Source organism: Oncorhynchus tshawytscha, linkage group LG05 (assembly GCF_018296145.1).
Source record: "Oncorhynchus tshawytscha isolate Ot180627B linkage group LG05, Otsh_v2.0, whole genome shotgun sequence".
NCBI classification, from domain to species: domain Eukaryota; kingdom Metazoa; phylum Chordata; class Actinopteri; order Salmoniformes; family Salmonidae; genus Oncorhynchus; species Oncorhynchus tshawytscha.
In genome coordinates, this window is record NC_056433.1 from 40196823 (window position 1) to 40218026 (window position 21204).

General features: G+C 41.5%; 1 protein-coding gene across 1 annotated transcript in view; it reads left to right on the forward strand.

Moving 5' to 3' along the window:
• Positions 1-21204, forward strand: part of LOC112232986 (wiskott-Aldrich syndrome protein family member 1-like) — a 155153-nt gene that overhangs the window by 10787 nt on the left and 123162 nt on the right. The window contains 1 exon segment of the mRNA XM_024400327.2: positions 4804-4876. The gene's annotated coding sequence lies outside the window, so the exon portion shown is untranslated.

Below are 21204 nucleotides of genomic sequence, written 5' to 3' on the forward strand. Positions count from 1 at the left end.
TAACACATAACCCGGTCCGGTCGAGCATCATGAAGCTAGCTGGCTGCTTATAACGTTAGCTTTGGGAAACAGGGTTTAGTAACTGGCTAGCTATTTCTTTTCATGAACTGAAGTTCAATTTCAATTGGCTAACAACAAGTGGCTACCTACCAGAAGTACCAGAAGTTGCGGTCCAACACAACATTCGACAATTAAACTGTGTTATTTGATGTGTCAGATTAAAAGCTTATTTAACGTGTCAAATAGTGTTATTTGACCTGTGTCTTTTTTTTTAGATACAAAGACCCAAACAGGGTTCCATAGTGATGCAGCCAGTCAAGATGCTTTCAATGGTGCAGCTAGAACTTTTTCAGGGTTGCTTAACCTTTTCAACCTCCCTGTGTGTGTTGTGTTGATCATTTTAAGTTCTAAGTCATTTGGACACAAGGAACTTGAATTCTCGACCCACTCCACTCCAGCCCTGTTGATGTGCTCATAATTTAGTGGAATTAAATTGGCCTGTGTGCATTTTCGTTAGCCATCTTTTGTTTTATTTAGGTATTTTATTTAGGCCACCCAACACGGCTATCACACCCCGTACAGCATACGGAGCCTATTTTGAGCAGGTATTCCTCCTGAAACTCCTCAGCTGTTTGACGCTGGAGTATAACATTTGCTTTTATAAACCCATTCATTGCTCAACATTTTTTTAAATGCAATCACATGTTAAAAACAGTTTGGTGCTCGATTTAAAAAATTGCTTAATTGTTAATTGAAGCATCCCTCTCGTTCACCATTTAAGTGCAGGTAACAGACTATCGGCATGTTACCCACCACTTTATAATGTGAGCTGGAGGCTTTATGCATTTTGAAAGCATATAAGCTACTTTGAAACCTGAATGTTTTATTTCATGTTATGAGGTGTGCTTTCCTTGCTTCAAAGTAGCCTGCAGGCAAAATCCGCCCATGGAAATTTGGAGGTAATTATTTTATAAAGACTTAATAGGCGGCGCATGTGTATCAAGTTTGGGAAAGCTTACAATTTCTCCTACCATTTATTCCGGACATGTGTGCCAGTTATGATTTTCATGTGAATTTTCATGGAACAGTTTCATTTTTAATAATAATAATAATATTTTAATTTCTCAATCGTTGTCACGTGGTTAATCATAAACATGGTTAATCATAAACATTTGAATTAAAATTATAAAAAGTTCAAAAGTAAACTAATGCAATATCACCAGCCTCTGCCATATTGATGCATTGTGATCCATTGGCGGCTAAAGAAATGAGTGCATGGAACTCATAGTATAAAGCCCAATGTAGCAGTAGGCCTATACTGTCACTGTCACACCGAGGATTGGTGATTATCGAGGGGGAGATTGTTGGAAAGATTTTAAGTAACTTATTGTGAGGAACTATAGTTTTAATATATTACAATTCTCAATGGGTGTTAAAAGAAAAGGGTAAAAAAAGTAACTTTCCTAGGTACACTCCCTCAACATTATCAGGACAGAGAAACCAGACATGCTCACGAAGCACTCCAACAAAAGACAATGAAAACATTTTCAAATCTTGTAAATGACAGGTATTAAATAAACCAAAACTTGTTTCTGACAAGTGTAGTAGGTGGTGAACTCTGCAAACAATGTTTCCACTCTGATAAAGAGAATGGTAAATGACTAATTAATACATGCATTAACATAAATTAATGTAGCTAAATTACGGGGATTAACGGTACATTTACATACACTACCGGTCAAAAGTTTTAGAACACCTACTCATTCAAGGGTTTTTAATTATTACTATTTTCTACATTGTAGAATAATAGTGAAGACATCAAAACTATGAAATAACACATATGAAATCATGTTGTAACCAAAAAAGTGTAAAACAAATCTAAATATATTTTATATTTGAGATTCTTCAAATAGCCACCCTTTGCCTTGATGACAGCTTTGAACACTCTTGGCGTTCTCTCAACCAGCATCACCTGGGATGCTTGTCTTGCAGGAGTTCCCGCATATGCTGAGCACTTGTTGGCTGCTTTTCCTTCACTCTGCGTTCCAACTCATCCCAAACCATCTCAATTGGGTTGAAGTCGGGGGATTGTGAAGGCCAGGTCATCTGATGCAGCACTCTATCACTCTCCTTCTTGGTAAAATACCCCGTACACAGCCTGGAGGTGTGTTGGGTAATTGTCCGGTTGAAAAACAAATGATAGTCCTACTAAGCGCAAACCAGATGGGATGGCGTATCGCTGCAGAATTCTGTGGTAGCCATGCTGATTAATTATGCCTTGAATTCTAAATAAATCACTGACAGTGTCACCAACAAAGCACCCCCACACCATAACACTTCCTCTTCCATGCTGTACGGTGGGAAATACACATGCGGAGATCATCCGTTCACCCACACCGCGTCTCACAAAGTCACAGCGGTTGGAACCAAAAATCTCCAATTTGGACTCCCACACCAAAATACAAATGCTTGTGTTTCTTGGCCCAAGCAAGTATCTTCTTATTATTGGTGTCCTTTATTAGTGATGTCTTTGCAGCAATTCGACCATGAAGGCCTGATTCATGCAGTCTCTTCTGAACAGTTGATGTTGAGATGTGTCTGTTACTTGAACTCTGTGAAGCATTTATGTGGGCTACAATTTCTGAGGCTAGTAACTAATGAACTTATCTTCTGCAGCAGAGGTAACTCTAGGTCTTCCATTCCTGTGGTGGTCCTCATGAAGGCCAGTTTCATCATAGTGTTTGATGCTTTTTGCGACTGCACTTGAAGAAACGTTCAAAGTTCTTGAAATGTTCTGGAATGACTGACCTTCATGTCTTAAAGTAATGGACTGTCGTTTCCCTTTGCTTATTTGAGCTGTTCTTGCCATCTTTTGGACTCGGTCTTTTACCAAATAGGGCTATCTTCTGTATACTCCCCTTCCTTGTCACAGCACAACTGATTGGCTCAAACATGTTAAGATGTAAATAAATTCCACAAATTAACTTTTTAAGAAGGTTAACACCTGTTAATTGAAATGCATTCCAGGTGAAGCTGGTTGAGAGATTGCCAAAGCTGTCAGCCACCCTTTTGTTTTGATATTTAAAGATTCTCAAATATAAAATATATTTTGATATGTTTAACACTTTGTTTGGTTACTACCTGATTCCATGTGTTATTTCATAGTTTTGATGTCTTCACTATTATTCTACAATGTAGAAAATAGTAAAAATACAAACCCTTGAATGAGTAGGTGTTCTAAATCTTTTGACCGCTAGTGTATGTCATGGTGAATGTATATATTTATTTTATCAAATTGCAAAAATGTACACAATGAAATAAATGTGCAAGAATCACCAATCCTTGCAACATACCCCTCCCATTCTTCTTTTCTCAGCTTAAATTGTTTTACTCAAGACACATTATCTTCATACATATTTTAGATGCTTTTCACTGACAGCAGCAAGTCAATAATCAGTTTGGCCTATTGCCACGCCGGCTGCCAACTTGGCATAGGCCTACAAGCTTGTGATTTTGAAATAATCCACATCTAATTTTAAAAGAAGCTAATGATTCTCAATTCCTCTGAGGCTAAGTCATGCTTTCTGTTGAAGGATTTTGAATGGAGATTTTTTTTTCCCCTTTATTGACAGGAGTGATTTGCCTATATAATTTTGGCAAATTTATTTCCATTTACTTCTCTATTGGACCCATCACTAGCCATTTATCTCCTGTTCTATTGGTTTTCATATCAACTTTCTTGTCCAGAAGGCAAAAGCACAATCCTAGTTTTCATATTAGCAACCCATCCTAGTTGTTGCATCTTTAGATTCCCCCTCTTTCTAAGTTTCTAACAGCGATTTTTATCTCTGTCTTATATGGTAGTGCTATCAGGTGTGCTGTTTATAACTGTGTTTTCCCCGGTGTTCTGTTTAGAATGGTGTTTGACCAATGTTTGAAAATTGTTTTTTATCGGCCACTTAATTACATGAGTTTCATGTTCTGTTAAGATGCATTACCATAATCTACATGTGATTTCTGTCATTCTGAGCACCGTGGGTGGACGCCCTAATGGGTTATGCACCCAATGCATATGGGTCTGGTAAATTTCTCAAATGGCCGGTAAAATTAAAATCTTCCTGGTCATGTTGTCTGGTGCCACATTTTCCTAACGGACACCCTGACTGGAGACATGAACTTGAAATCACCCCATTTAAATGTTCTGTCTCTCGAACTCTACACTATACTTCACCCTTGCACAACTAGTTTGAGGAGATGGACCTAAACCATGGACCTTGGCCAACAGGCCCTCTGGGTGCTCGAGTCCACCCATGGCCCTGTCCCAAGCCACTTTAAAAGTGTGTCCTTGTTATCTTTGAAGTGTGTACTTATCGTCCAAGTGGGATTTCCTTATCTCCTGGGATTGTGTTATCAACCCTTGACACACTTGCTACGAACTGGAACAGGCCCAGTGGAGAGAATCACAGAACCAAAGTAGAGGAGGGGGAAGATGGACATATATGGCTTATTGCCCAATCTCCCATGCCTATGTTCCCAGTACTTGTATTTGTTTAAGTTGTACATTAGCCTGTGTAACTGCATGTCAACTGTTACATTGGAGGAAATAATGTTACATATGGTTGTCAGTAAAATTGTCATGTCTGCAGTTTTGCCCAGTTAGTGATTTAAAGTAATAGCTGCAGAAATATCCTCACCAATGTGTATTTCTTATTTCTCTGTTGTGAGATGTCCACTTGCTTTGGCATCAGTCTCTAAGGTGAGACTTTCTTCTCACTTCTGTTTGTGTTGGTTGCTTTGATCCAGGACCGGTCCTTGCCATTCTGCCGCCCAAGGTGAGACCAAAAGATGCCGCCCCCGCAAAACTAGAATAGTCACAGTAAGTAAAATTTACGTTGAAAAGACATGTATAATACATATTTTCCAGACGGTGAAATTAGGTTCTGACTTAAAGGTTAAAAGACGTATTTTCCGTACATTTAAATATTTTCTACTAAGTTGAAAAGGCATCTATTCCGGGTGTTGAAAAATCCATATTTTTCCGGATGTTGAAATCAGGTTCATTTTTAGTTCTGAATGAAAGTTGAAAGACCCCATTTATAGACTTCTATTTTTGGGCCAAATGAAGGCTGGTCCAAACCGGACAATATCCGAACCAAACTTAGACGTCTATGATTGGTTTAGATTTGGTCCAGACAAAAAATGAATGTCTGTGGACTATGAAATCAAGGGTGGTCTGGACCGCACCAAAAAAAGACATCCAAAAGGCATCGGCGTTAGTCCGTGCTTACTGAGGTGTAGCTTAGATTGTTGCCTGCAATAAATGTGGTAGGTCTACCGTTTGTAAAACACAAAAAAAAATAAGTCCGGAAAGGACCAAATAAAGACGTCCAAAAGATGTCGACTCGTGCATACTGGGGTGTAGCAAACTATGTCGCCACAATGGAAAATTTGGGAAAACCCACCATTTGTAAAACAGGCCATTTGCATTATTAGTCCTGGCTTTGTTAGTCCTGATTCCTGTGACTAATCAATTTGGCTATTTAAGCACTGAATATTAGCTACACAACTTTATCAGGAGTTATCGTGATCCTATTTGCAATGTGTTTACACAGCTTGTCAAAAATTTACAGATACAAATTTGAAACCACTGATAATGTATGGCAATGGGGTGAAACTCCTGGACAACATTTGTGATTGTCTATTCTATATTGTCCCATTTTACTTTGACCTGTCCTGTTTTTAGGAAATGTTGTTTGTTAACATGCCAGCACATTTTTTTATTTGAGTGCCATTTATGTTAGGCTATTTGATCGGAGAAGCCTGCATGATTTTAAGTGGCCATCTCATTACATTGTCATACATTTTTATCTCCAGCCTGTAGGTTAAAGAAAAGACCACATACTCTTTCTACCATATTCTTTGTCTGCTACGTGAATTATGTTTTTTTTTTTTTTTTGACGGAATGTTGGTGGAGAGCCGCAGCGATGTCTCTCCAATCAGCAACATGAAGAGGCAACATTTTTCTTTTTTAATCTCCCCTGCTTTTTACAAAGTGGGCACTGTTTATCAGAGGGCAGCACCAGCGCTCACCTAAAAAGACCATATGCCACTGGTTGAGAGAAATTGTCATTATTTTTTAACAGAATTATGTCAGGTTTTATGTGTTGGAGGTGCGTCTTGGTCAGTTTAGCTCAGGAAATGCTGCCCTTGTCAATCTGCCAGGGGCGGCAGCCTAATCCTGCCTAATGAGCAGGATGGCCATGGTTTGATCTGTTGCCAGCCTGTAGCTTTCTTTTCTCACACTGCCTGTGAGAGAGAAAGGAGAGGGTGGAAATAGAAGAGAGCAAAATGAGGCCAGTGGTTGTATGTGTGTGAATCACCTTGGCGTACCTTACCTGCTAGGAGGCCTGTCTGTATGGCTCCTGTATCTCCCAGCTGTTGGGATGCAGCGGAGGGCAGAGGCAGCACACACACTGGGGCCATTGTTCCTCCTCTCAAACCAATCAAATGTTATGTCACATGCGCCAAATACAACTGCTATAAAATTTACCGTGAAATGCTTGCTTATGAGCTCTTCCCAACGATGCAAGGTAAAAAAATTAATAATGAAAGAAAAAAAATACACAAGAATGGCACTAGATCAATGTAAAGAGGTATGCAGTATTTGAGGTAGATATGTACACGAAGGCAGGGTAAAGTGACTAGGCATCAGGATAGATATTAATCGGAGTAAAATAATGTTTGTTTGGAAATGTCTGTGAGTGTTCCTAAAACATTAGGAACACCTTCCTAATATTGAGTTGCACCCTACTTTTGCCCTCAGAACTGCCTCAATTCGTCAGGGCATGGACTCTACAAGGTGTCGAAAGCGTTCCACGGGGATGCTGGCACATTTTTATTTGTATTTTACCTTTATTGAACTAGGCAAGTCAGTTAAGAACAAATTCTTATTTTCAATGACAGCCTAGAAACAGCGGGTTAACTGCCTTGTTCAGGGGCAGAATGACAGATTTTTACCTTCTCAGCTAGCTTGGGGATTCGATCTTGCAACCTTTCGGTTACTAGTACAACACTCTAACCACTAGGCTACCTGCCTCCGAGCTGACATGTTGACTACAGTTGTGTCAAGTTGGCTGGCTGTCTTTTGGCTGGTGGACCATTCCTGATACACACGGGAAACTGTTGAGCGTGAAAAATCCAGCAGCGTTGCAGTTCTTCACACACCTACCGGTCCGCCTGACACCTACTACCATACCCCATTTTAAAGGCGCTTAAATCTTTTGTGTTGCCCATTCACCCTCTGAATGTCACATACTGTATACACAATCCATGTCTCAATTGTCTCCAGGCTTAAAAATCCTTCTTTAACTTGTCTCCTCCCCTTCATCTAGTCCAAGCCTGGGCAAAGGCCGGCCCGGGGGCCGTATGCTGCCCGCAACCTGTTTCAATACGGCCCACAAAATCATGCTCGGATCACAAAGAATTTACGATAGTAATGTTTTGGAAAATGTATTTGTTATTCAAATGAAAAACCCAGTGAATACTCGCCTTGGTGTAATGATTTAACTCCCACCGCATGTGGACATTTTTATTTTGAATGCCCATATTAATAACAGCATGAGCACGGACAGTGACTGACATGTTTACATACATGTCACAGTTACAAATAGTAGCTAGGTAGAAATTGTGCAAAAATGTGTTTTTCAAAGAAAAGGAAAGTAGGGTGTTCCAGCAAGAGTAGACATTGAACTATTTATTTGCGGTATCAAGGAAAGCTGTGTAATTAGTGTGCAAAGAGAGCATCGCTGTCTTGAAAGTCTACAACTTGTCCCGACACCAGACGAAGCATGCAGAGAAATATAGGAATGGGTCTTCTGAGCAGAGGACAAGTGCATCGGAAGAGTTGATTTCTCAGTTGCAAAAGCAGCAAGGACTTTTCACAAAACTGCATTCAACAAACGAGAGAGCGAGAGCTAGCTATGTACTGTCCCACAAAATTTCTAAACATAGCAAGCTATTCGCTGAGGGCGAATTCATGAAATAATGTTTATTTGAATCTGCAGCAATACTTTGCCCTACCAAGAAAGAGCTGTTTGAAAATGTTTCCCTGTCAAGGCGAACAGTGACACAACGTGTTGAGGACATCGCAGAGAATATGGAACAACAGTTTAAAGACAAGGGATTTCACCTATTTCTCCTTGGCCCTGGATGAGAGCAGTGATGCACATGACACGGCGCAGTTGTTGATATTCTTACGAGGCATAACCCCAGACTTTGAAATTAGAGAAGCTTGCTTCAGGGCAGTCAATGAACAGCACAACCACAGGGAAATATTTATTGGAGGAGGTTAATAAGTGTTTGGCAAAGCTGGGACTGAGTTTTGAAAAGTTATTTAGTGTGACCACTGATGGGTGCCCAAACTTAACAGGAAAAAACATTGGCCTTTTGAAAAGGATACAAGATCAAGTAGCTGAGCTGAACCAAGATCAGAAAATGATTTTCCGGCATTGCATTATTCATCAGGAGGTGCTCTGTAAATGTGTTCTGAAAATGAGCCATGTTGTGGATACAGTCACTAAAGTGGTAAAGTCTGGGGAAGGTGCTGGGGAAGGTGCTTAAAAGGGTGTGGGACCTGAAGTCAGAGATTGCTGAGTTTTTATAAATGAAAGGAAAATATGTGGATTTTTCTCAACTGCAAGATAAAGAATGGTTGGCTGATTTTTGCCTTCACCGTGGACATCATGGCCATTCTCGTCGTTTTGAGGATTTCAACGTGTTGGAAAATGACATGCTGTTGTTGTTTTCCTCTCCTTTCACCTTCAATGTGGATAACACTCCCACTGACCTGCAACTTGAGCTTATCCATCTTCAGTCTGATGCAGTGATTGTTTTGAATAGTTCTCTAATGTCACTGACTAGGTTCTATGCATCTCTTGTAGAGGTCGACCGATTAATCGGAGTGGCCGATTAATTAGGGCCGATTTTCAAATTTTCATAACAATCAGAAATCTGTATTTAATTTTTTTTTTTACACCTTTTATTTAATCTTTATTTAACTAGGCAAGTCAGTTAAGAACACGTTTTTATTTTCAATGACGGCCTAGGAACGGTGGGTTAACTGCCTTGTTCAGGGGCAGAATGCCAGATTTTTACCTTGTCAGCTCGGGGATTCAATCTCGCAACCTTACAGTTAACTAGTCCAACGCTCTAACCACCTGCCTCTCATTGCACTCCACGAGGAGCCTGCCTTTTATGCGAATGCAGTAAGCCAAGGTAAGTTGCTAGCTAGCATTACATTTATCTTATATATAACAATCAATCTTAATCACTAGTTAACTACACATGGTTGATGATATTACTAGTTTATCTAGCGTGTCCTGCGTTGCATAAAATCGATGCGGTGCGTATTCACGAAAAAAGACTGTCCTTGCTCCGATGTGTACCTAAACATAAACATCAATGCCTTTCTTAAAATCAATACACAGAAGTATAGATTTTTAAACCTGCATATTTAGCTAAAGAAAATCCAGGTTAGCAGGCAATATTAACCAGGTGAAATTGTGTCACTTCTCTTGCGTTTATTGCACGCAGAGTCAGGGTATATGCAACAGTTTGGGCCGCCTAATTTATGACATAACATTGAAGGCTGTGCAATGTAACAGGAATATTTAGACTTATGGATGCCACCCGTTAGATAAAATACGGAACGGTTCCGTATTTCACTGAAAGAATAAATGTCTTGTTTTTGAGATGATAGTTTCCGGATTCGACCAAAGTAATGACCTAAGGCTCGTATTTCTTTGTGTTATAATTACATCTATGATTTGATAGGGCAGTCTGACTGAGCGATGGTAGGCACCAGCAGGCTCGTAAGCATTCATTCAAACGGCACTTTCGTGCGTTTTGCCAGCAGCTCTTCGTTGTGCTTCAAGCATTGAGCTGTTTATGACTTCAAGCCTATCAACTCCCGAGATTAGGCTGGTGTAACCAATGTGAAATGGCTAGCTAGTTAGCGGGGTGGGTGCTAATAGCGTTTTAAACATCACACGCTCTGAGAGTTGGAGTGGTTATTCCCCTTGCTCTGCATGGGGTAACGCTGCTTCGAGGATGGCTGTTGTCGATGTGTTCCTGGTTCAAGCCCAGGTAGGGGCGAGGAGAGGGACGGAAGCTATACTGTTACACTGGCAATACTAAAGTGCCTATAAGAACATCCAATAGTCAAAGGTTAATGAAATACAAATGGTATAGAGGGAAATAGTCCTATAATAACTAAAACCTAAAACTTCTTACCTGGGAATATTGAAGACTCATGTTAAAAGGAACCACCAGCTTTCATATGTTCTGAGCAAGGAACTTAAACGTAAGCTTTCTAACATGGCACATATTGCACTTTTACTTTCTTCTCCAACACTTTGTTTTTGCTTTATTTAAACCAAATTGAACATGTTTCATTATTTATTTGAGGCTAAATTGATTTTATTGATGTATTATATTAAGTTAAAATAAGTGTTCATTCAGTATTGTTGTAATTGTCATTATTACAAATCCAAAAGAAATTGTCCGATTTAATCGGTATCAGATTTTTTTTTGGGTCATCCAATAATCGGTATCGGCGTTAAAATCATAATCGGTCGACCTCTAATCTCTTGATGAACAAAACTGTCCAAAGATTAGGAGTCATGCTCAGAAGATGTTTGTACTGTTTGGGTCAACCTATGTATGTGAACCGACATTTTCAGTGACGAAATATATCAAGTCAAGGTACAGATCATCTCTTACTGACTCTCACCTCTCAGCAATCCTGCACATAAAGACGTCAGAAATGATACCTAAGCTATACCGCCACTGCTCGAACCAATGCCCATCAGAGACTTCTCACACTGATTGAGTAGTTTAAATGTAATTGAGTTAGTTGAGCTCTCTCTCTTTCTTGTGTTTTTGTGCATACCTGTTAACTTTTCTAGAGTAGAGGGCAGCATTTAGAATTTTGGATGAAAAGCGTGCCCAAATTAAACTGCCTTCTACTCAGGCCCAGAAGATAGGATATGCATATAATTGGTAGATTTGGATAGAAAACACTCTAAAGTTTCCAAAACTGTTAAGAGTGTCTGTGAGTATAACATAACTGATTTGGCAGGCGAAAACCTGAAACAAATTCATTCAGGTAGTGGAATTTTTTGTTGTTGTAGTTTTCTATTCAATGCCATTACAGTATCCATTGACTTAGGACTCAAATTGCATTTCCTATGTCTTCCACTAGATGTCAACAGTCTTTAGAAATTGTTTCAGGCTTGTATTCTGAAAAATGAGGGAGTAAGAGCAGTCTGAATGAGTGGACCCTGCCGTGTCAGAGCTTTTTCATGCGCGCCACCTATAGAGTGCCTTTCTTGTTTACCTTTTATATTGAAGACGTTATTGTCCGGTTGAAATATTATCGATTATTTAGGGTAAAAACAACCTGAGGATTGAATATAAACATTGTTTGACATGTTTCTATGAACTTTACGGATACAATTTTGATTTTTCGTCTGCCTGTTGTGACTTCGTTTGAGCCTGTGGATTACTGAAGAAAACGGCAAACAAAACTGAGGTTTTTGGATATAAAAAAAGACTTTATCGAACAAAAGGAACATTTATTGAATAAATGAATGTCTTCTGAGTGCAACCATATGAAGATCATCAAAGGTAAGTGATTTAATTTTCTCTCTATTTCTGACTTGTGTAACTCTTCTACTTGGCTGGTTACTGTTTGTAATAATTTGTCTGCTGGGCTATGTTCTCAAATAATCGTAAGGTATGCTTTCGCCGTAAAGCATTTTTGAAATCTGACACCGTGGTTGGATTCACAAGAAGAATAGTTGTAATAATAATGGAATAGTTGTATCTTTTCTGAATAATAGAATAGTTGTATCTTTTCTGAATTTTTATAATGAGTATTTCTATATTTGAATTTGGCGCTCTGCAATCTTACTGGATGTTGGCCAGGTGCATACCCTAGAGAGGTTAACAAGAGTCTGTCTGTGGTGTTGAATGCATAGTGTACTTTTCCCTCCGTGTAGTTCATTGCATGTTTAATAATGAAAGTACCTACCAAAAGGAGAACATGGATGTGGTTTATTTCTGTGCATGTTAAAAAAAGTTAAATAAGTAGCATATCTGGACGTGATTTACAGTAGATATATCTGTCAACACAGTCATACACATGATGTATAATCCTGTAATATGATTCTGGCCCACTATGGCAAAAATATATTCTAATGTGGCCCTCCCATAGAAAATAATTGCCCAGGCCTGGTCTAGACTGACATCAATAAGGGATCATAGCTTTCATCTGGATTCACCCGGTCAGTCTGTCATGGAAAGAGCTGTTCCTAATGTTTTGTACAATTAGTGTATAGTCTAGTGAGTGTGTGTAGGGTTAGTGCAGATAGTTAGGGTAAGCATTAATTGACTATTTAGCAGTATTTTGGCTTGGCGGTAGAAGCTGTCCTGGAGCCTTTTGGTCAGAGAGCCAATGCTCCGGTACCATTTGCCTGACGGTAGCAGAGGTAACAGTCTATGGCTTGGGTTACTGGAGTATTTGTCAATTTTTCGGGCCCTGCTCTGACCCTGCCCGATATACAGTGGGGAGAACAAGTATTTGATACACTGCCGATTTGGCAGGTTTCCCTACTGGAAAACCTGCAAAATCGGCAGTGTATCAAATACTTGTACTCCCCACTGTAAATGTCCTGGATGGCAGAGAGCTCGGCCCCAGTGATGAACTAGGCTGTCCACACCACCCTCTGTAGCGCTTTGCGGTCGAGGGCGGTGCATTTGTCATACCAAGCGTTGATGCAGCCAGTCAAGATGCTCTTAATGGTGCAGATGTAGACATTTTGGAGGATCCGATAGCCCATGCCAAATCTATTCAAATCATATTAAAGTTTGTCACGTGCGCCAAATTCAACCTTACAATGAAATGATGGGGGAAGAGGCGCCTCCGTGCCGTCTTCACGTCTGTGTGGACTATGTTAAGTCCTTAGCATTGTGGAGGGCAAGGAACTTGACGCTCTCGACCCACTCCACTACAGCCCCGTCGATGTGGATGGGGTCGTGCTCACCTCTCTTTCTCCTGTACTCCATGATCAGCACCTTGGCCTTCCAAACATTTAGGGAGAGGTTGTTGTCATGGCACCACACTGCTAAGTCTCTGACCTGTCTCATCGTTAATCAGGTCTACCACTGTTGTTGTCAGCAAACTTGATGATGGTGTTTAAGGCATGCGTGGCCACGCAGAAATGGGTGAACAGGGAGTACAGGAGGGGACTAAGCACACACTCCTGAGGGGCCACCGTGTTGTGGGTCAGCGTGGCGGATGTGTTGTTTCCAACCTTACCATCTGGGGCAAGCCCGTCAGGAAGTCCAGGATTCAATTGCAGAGTGAGGTGATCAGTCCCTGGTTCCCTGGCTTGGTGATGAGCTTGGAGGGGACTATTGTGTTGAACACTGAGCTGTAGTCTATGAACAGCATTCCCACATACTTATTTTTCCTTTGTCCAAATGAGATGGTGTTGATGTGTGTCATTACCAGCCTTTCAAAGCACTTAATTACACATAATTACAGATGTGAGTGCTATGGGGTGATAGTCATTTTGGCAGGTTACCTTTGAGTTCTTGGGCACAAGGACAATGGTGGTCAGCTTGAAACATGTTGGGATTACAGACTGGGACAAGGAGAGATTGAAAATGTGACAACGTTCAACTGCCATCAGTTTTCCATTAAAACAATAAAAAAATCACAATGTAGAATAATGGTCCTATTACGCATGTATGACCGCTGTGTCCGTAAAGCTTTACAGACATAGAACGCAGCTACAGTAACATGTCAATAGCGACAATTGATTACTTTTCAGACAATTTTAAAATGTGCCGCATCAGTCTGTATCTTTTCAGACAGTAGTATTCTGCTCCGGTATATTATTTTCTATTGTTTCCAATAAACATTGCTGATGGATGTGATGCTGTGTTGTTTTTTTATGGTAGGATAGCTAGATGTGCTTTCTTTCTAATAAATGTCTTGGTAAGTCACTGTATTTAAAAACATTTAAAGTAGGCATGTCACGACTTCCGCCGAGGTTGGCTCTCCTGCACGTTCGGGCGGTGCTCGGCGGTCGTCGTCACCGTCCTACTAGCCACTACCGATCCCTTTTCGTGTATCTGTTGGTTTTGTCTGATTGGTTTCACCTGTGTGTTGTTTAGTTAATTAGTGTCTGTGTATATATAGTAGGTTGTCCCGCCCTTGTTTTGTGCGGGATTGTTTATTTTGTCATCTATGTCTGTCGGTGTGTCTTGTGTTCTTATTTTTCTCCGGTTCGTCTTTTATCCTGTGTTGGATTGTTCACCCTGTGTGTATTTGGGTTGACCGTGTTGTTCACCGGAGAATAAACTTTCATATCGCTATCTGCTCTCTGCGCCTGATTCCACCCACCTTGAGTAGACGTGACAAGGCAACTTTTTTAGAGGACAGTGGTCTGCGCGCATGCAGGCTTCAAGCAGCAGCTCAAGATTATTTGATTGAGTGTTCTGGTCTCCTAGTGATGGAAGTTAATCCGCTTCAGAAGCAGCATTACTTTACAGACAAGTAAAATGCCACTCCTATCTCCAGAGAAGGTCAAAACCTGTCAGCTTTTTCCATAGTGTAGCCTACCCTAACAGACAAACAAACATGCCATAGCCGAGGAGCTTTCAAGGGGCCAGATTCCAGTATATCTGAAAAGGGTAATAGATACAGGGTACCTGTAGCCTACTGTAATTTAATATTATTAGACAAAAACACTCCCACCCACTCAGCAACAAATAGTACCCCATGCTCGCAAGACTGGCCTGAAGATACCTCTGTATCCCGGCAACATCGGTTCCATGAATTAACTAGGATATTCTACAGGCAACAGACTGAAGACTGAATACATACCTACATCATTAGCGAAGAGAAGGAGCAGGCAGGCCAGCACAAGGGAGCGCGAGGAGGGTAGGCAGAATAGTGCACATATGTCTTGGTAATCTGCATCTCGCAATGTCTTGTCTTGCATGCCTCACAAATTCACCAAAGTAGCCTAAAGTGTGCATGGTCCTATGGTTTTGTTTAAATAACTTTCCCCAGGCCTTAATAGCCATATAGTCTCAATAGGCTATAACATGGAAAATGTTTCCCCTTAGTGATGGTGCCAGGTTTCCTCCAGATGTGATGGTTGGCATTTAGGCCAAAGAGTTCAATCTTGGTTTCATCAGACCAGAGAATCTTGTTTCTCATGGTCTGAGAGACTTTAGGTGCCTTTTGACAAACTTCAAGCTGGCTGTAATGTGCCTTTTTACTGAGGAGTGGCTTCTGTCTGGCCACTCTACCATGAAGCCCTGATTGGTGGAGTGCTGCAGAGATGGTTGTCCTTCTGGATTGATCTTCAATCTCCACAGAGGAACTCTAGAGCTCTGTCAGATTGACCATTGGGTTCTTGGTCACCGCCACTGTTCTTGGGGACCTTCAATGCAGCAAACATTTTTTGGTACCTTTCCCCAGATCTGTGCCTCAACACAATCCTGTCTCGGAGCTCTACGGACAATTCCTTCGACCTCCTGGCTTTGCTTCTGTTGTGACATGCACTGTCAACTGTGGGACCAATCAATTGAATTTACCACAGGTGGACTCCACTCAAGTTGTACAAACATCTCAAGGATGATCAATGGAAACAGGATGCACCTGAGCTCAATTTTGAGTCTCAAAGCATATTTCGAGTCGCATAAGCATATGAATATTGCCTGTAATCCATTGTTTTTGGTTTGGATACATTCATATAGTCACTGTGGGGATGACTAGCAAAACAGTCTTGTAGCCACTCGACTGCTTCATCCGACCACTTCCGTAGTGGTGGTCGTAATAAATCACTGGTACTTCCTGTTTTGAGATTTTGTTTGAAAGCAGGAGAATGGAGTTGTGGTCAGATTTGTCAAAGAGAGGATGAGGGAGGGGCTTGTATGCTTTCTGTGGGTAGAATAAAAGTGGTCTAGAGATTTAGCATTTGCTAGTGGTGCAGGAGGCGTGTTGGTAGAAGTGAGAGAGGACGGTTTTAAGTCTCTCTGCGTTTAGTCTCCGCCCACCAGAAACGGTTGCTCTGGGTGAGAAGTTTCTTGTTTGTTTATGGCCCCAGAGAGGTTATTGAGTGCCAGAGTGGCGTTGGCTTGTGGAGGGATGTAGACAGCTGTGATAATTATGGATGAGAACTCTCTTGGTAGAAAAAAGGGTCTGCAGCTTTACATGAGGTATTCTGTATCTGGTGAGTAAAAACTCGAGATTTCCTTCACATTGGAAGCAGCACACCAGTTGTTTTTTATGAAAAACCACACCTCTCCTCCTTTAGACTTGCCCGAAGCCGCCATCCGATCATGCCGCTGCATGGCGAATCCAATAAGCACTACGTGCGTGTAGCGTCATCATCCAGCCACGTCTCAGTAAGACCTATAATATTGTTTCTTTTCAAGTCTCTGATGGGAGACTCAAACAAAGAGGAGGCTCATCCATCTTATTCTTGGGTGACTGGACATTTGCCAATAGAAAGGAGGGTCGGTTTTGGTTTTGTCTTCGCCTCAATTTCACCATGACTCCAGCTCATCTGCCGCGTCGATGCCTGAGGCGTCCCATGGAACAAAGGAATGAACAGGGGAACAGCTGAGTCAGAGTTGAAGTCGTATACTAAGTTGAAATTGAGGTTAGTGCTTGGTGGTCATATGTGATAATATTATTAACTTTCTGTACAAAGTCAATCTGCCTGTCCTGCTGGGCTCAGTGCTCCATAATGCTGCCTCTGTCCTACCAGAGACCCAGGGATGGGGCCTGATCCGGTCTCACTGACTGACTGGTGCCCCTTGTGTATCACCACCCTACCTGTCCTCTGTCTCTCTCTTTATCTTTCTCCCACTCGAAGTGCCCACCGATCACCACAGCCAGAGAGAGTCTGGATGACAACCTAACCCTGCCCTCTCTCACTCCTTCCTTCAGTTTTCCAATCCCTTTTAACCTGTATTTCTCACTGCTCTAATCGTCTGTCCTTCCTTTGCTTTTCCAACCCCTTTTAACCATATTTCTCACTGCTCTAATCCTCCCTCCCTCTGTCTGTATTTCTTCCTCTTTCTATAGTGTAGACAGCAGGTGCTCACAGTATATTTCTCTTGCTTTCTTTCACGCTCTTTCTTTTGCGCTCTGTCAAGTGCTTTCTTTCTTTTGCGCTCTCTCTCTTTCGGGCTCTCTCTCTCTGATTTTCACGTGCTCTCTCTTTTTCACGCTCTCTCTCTCTCTTGCACTCTCTCTTGTAAACAGCAGGTGTTCCAGGCGGATATGATAGCTCTTTCTCCTTCAGCAATAATGACTGGCATGGTGCAGGAAAGTCTCAGATTAGTAAGTAGCCTAACTTGTTGTCTTGAAGTCACACCGCCTCTAGTAGCCATGTATGCAGTTCAATGTCCTATAGGGGGAGGGAAGCCTTTAGAGTAGTAGCTCTTGTATAGTATTAGGGTAACTAGCCTAACCGGTTACTTATACACAGTAACTACTAGTAGCCTAGCTTGTTTCACCCTGCCGCCGTTAATATAAAGAGGTCAGGGAGACCCTGAGGACTGCAGTCAGTCATTCAATTAGTAATACATTTTCAGCCCTGCAACCAGAGCTGCCTGCCTGTCGCATGGTTGGCCTGCTCCTTTCTCTCTGTCTCTCTCACTCCAGCCACGGACCCAAATGCTGTGACACAATGGGGTCAGGTAAGGTTGGGAGGGACTCTGTGTGTGTGTGTGTGGCCCCTCCTGTGTGGTGTTGTGTGTTTGTTTGGATGGTAAACGTAGTCCGATACCTCACACAGCACCATGCAGCAGCTAGAGCCCCCTCAGCGTCCACTGGATACTGTGTCCTGGGTTGCCACGTAGTCTGGTCTCTGTGTGTGAGACTTTATATGAATAAATCAGGCCCAAGCCGGCACCACTCATGCATCAAAGTGATTCATAGCAATACCTTTCAGCAGCACTCCAGGCTTGTGTGCGTTTCATTCATTTTTCTTTATATGTAGGCTAATAGATTTGAATATGCTGAATCTCCTCTAATAGATTTGAATATGCAAAGACTTGACAGCCGACGGGTAACAAATTGGTTTTTCTTTCTCTCTGTGCATGATGGACCAACATCGTCTGGGTTAGGAGGGTTTGACCAGGGTAGGCCGTCATTTGTAAAAATAAGAATTTGTTCTTAACGGACTTGCCTAGTTAAATAAAGGTAAAATAAAAAAAATGGATCACCTGCTGTTCGCTCTTTTGATCCCCCCTCTCACTTTCTCTCTCTGATGGGAGTGGCATTGAGGGGGAATGCCCTGATACCATGGCGAAGTTGTAACACCTGGGGTGTAGTGGGGAAGAAGTAAGGCGAGGGAAGCAGAGTTCAGGGTAGCGCTAACTTTTAATGCACCACAACGGTGAACAGACGCCAACCAAAACAAATGCCACAAACACGGGGGACTTACAGTCCAGCAAAAAAAAAAACACACGGACAACTGTGACAGACCGACGTGTACACATGTACATCGAAATAATCCCGCACAACCAGCAGGTGGGCCGGCTGGTAAATAAAGCCCAACCAATCAGCCTAAACTAAACACAGGTGAAACCAATAAACATAAAAGGGGAAAAAAGGGATTAGTGGCAGCTAGTAGGCCGGTGACGACGACCGCCACCTGAACAGGAAGGGGAGCCACCTTCGGTAGGAGTCTTGACAGAAGTGTGTTGATTGATGTATGGGCAGAGGGGTGGGAGGTGACAGGTGTGTTAATCATGCCGGGGCAGTTGAGTCCCCTGCGTCATGATTCAGGTGCTTGTATTCAATTACAGCCACAGAGGAAGGAGTCAAGGAGCAGATTAGCATTTTCATAAGCACCCTTTTTTCATGTGTTTACATTTTTTTCTTTAAACTGGGTAAGAAGGATGGAGGGTGAGAAGGAGTGAGAGAACAAGCTACAAGTGAACCTATCGGCTCACTTGTAATTATCCCCTTCCTCTCTCTCAACCAAATGGGCATATATCTTGGGATGTATTTATAATTATATGTGAATTGGATTCAACTACATAGTGTAGGTGGTGAATGTGATGTTTTGCCCGTGAGGCCCCATGTGACCTGTGGAATGTGACTGGCTGTTACTGTGGGCTATCATCCACTCTACAATCCCAAAGTACCACAGCGCTAAGCCTACTGCTGCTGGCGTCTGGAGGAGAGTTAGCATGTGACGCTATCTAAGTCAATGCCAGTCAATGGAGAGAGTGCTAATCGCTAACACCGTGGGCTCACTGCAGCAGTGAGGTGAACAGAGATCAATTGAGTTCAGGCTACTTGTTTGTTTTGTGGATCCCTGATTACTAAACATTGCCATCAAGGGTTACCACATTCCTTGTTTTCTCTGATGGATATTGAGTTGACAAGGAATTATATGTGTCAGTTACACAAGAATTTGTTTGTGAGGTTTTATACCAGCAGGTGAAAACAAAAAACTTCTGAAAGTCTTTTTCTGTTACATTTACACAGACCCACACCACAGGAGGCTGCTGAGGGGAGGACGGCTGTAACGGGAACAAATGGAATGGGATCAAACAAATACAAACTGAGGCTGGGCGATATGGTCTAAAAATCATATCAATTTTTTTTTTTCTAACTTATGGGCAATTCAAGATATATATCTCGATTTTTAAGCCATATCTTTAAATAAGATTTGTTGTACAATTAAAGGTCAAATACACTGCATTTCAAACTGTCAGCAATAGTCTAATGAATACTTAGGCTAAATATAAGCCTTCCACAACCATAACACCCACTAATAATTGCATTATTATATCAAAATAGTTTAACCTGCTTTTTTGCACTACTCACTGATCTGGCTTTCAAGTCTGTCGTTTTAATTATTATTATTTTTTTTTTTACAAATGTAACCCTTTGACACGTACCAACACACGATGTGATCATTCTACATTGGTCTCTGCAGCGTACGCACAAACTGCATGTTGAAGGGGGTGTGGTCTACCATAATTTCCTTAATTTGCTTATGCAAATTTACTCAAAGATAAGTGAAACAACCCTTCACCTCATTTTGTTATAGCATCTTTGGTCGGACAGACGTTTACTCGACACCCAGAATGCATTGTATAATGTCAACAAACATGTCAACTTTGCATTGCGTAGCCCAGTGTGATCTCTTGTAGACTCCTAAAGTTTTTTCACCAACATCTTTCAGTGTTGTAACCAAATAGTGTCTATTTGTTTTACAGATTAATCTTATGTTTTGAGAAAGTAGACATTTGGATAGTATTCACACCCCATTGCCTTTTTCCATATTTTGTTTACGTTTCAGCCTTATTCTAAAATGGATTAAATAAAAACATGTCTTCATCAATCTACATACAATACCCCATAATGACAAAGCAAAAAACAGTTTTTTAAATTTTTTTGCACCTGGTGACATTAAAGCCACACTAAAATGTGCAGTTTTGTCACACAACGACACAGACGTCTCAGGTTGAGGGAGCATGCAATTGACATGCTGACTGCAGGAATGTCCACCATAGATGTTGCCATAGAATTTAATGTTAATCTCTACCATAAGTTTTAGAGAATTTTGCAGTATGTCCAACCGGCCTCACAACCGCAGACCCCGTGTAACCATGCCAGCCCAGGACCTCCACATCTGGCTTCTTCACCTGTGGGATTGTCTGAGACCAGCCACCCATATAATTGCCAAAACTGAGGAGTATTTATGCTTGTGATAACGCCAATCATTCTGATTGGCTGGGCCTGGCTCCCCAGTGGGTGTGCCTGGCTCTCTAGTGGGTGGGCCTATGCCCCCCGAGGCCCACCTATGGCTGCACCCCTGCCCAGCCATGTGAAATCCATAGATTAGGGCCTAATGAATTTATTTCATTTTAATGATTTCCTTATGTGAACTGTGAACAATTTTACTATGTTGCATTTTATATTTTTTGTTCAGTATAGATCTCTGGTATAAATGGGAAGGTGAAGGTGCACACAGCACAAAAGGAGGGAAGGCCACATGAGTTCAATTGAGTACCGGGCTTAACTGAATGACAGAGACAGGATATTGTCTCTGCAGATTGCTCCTCAGAGCCAGATGCTGATGACAGGTTACCCTA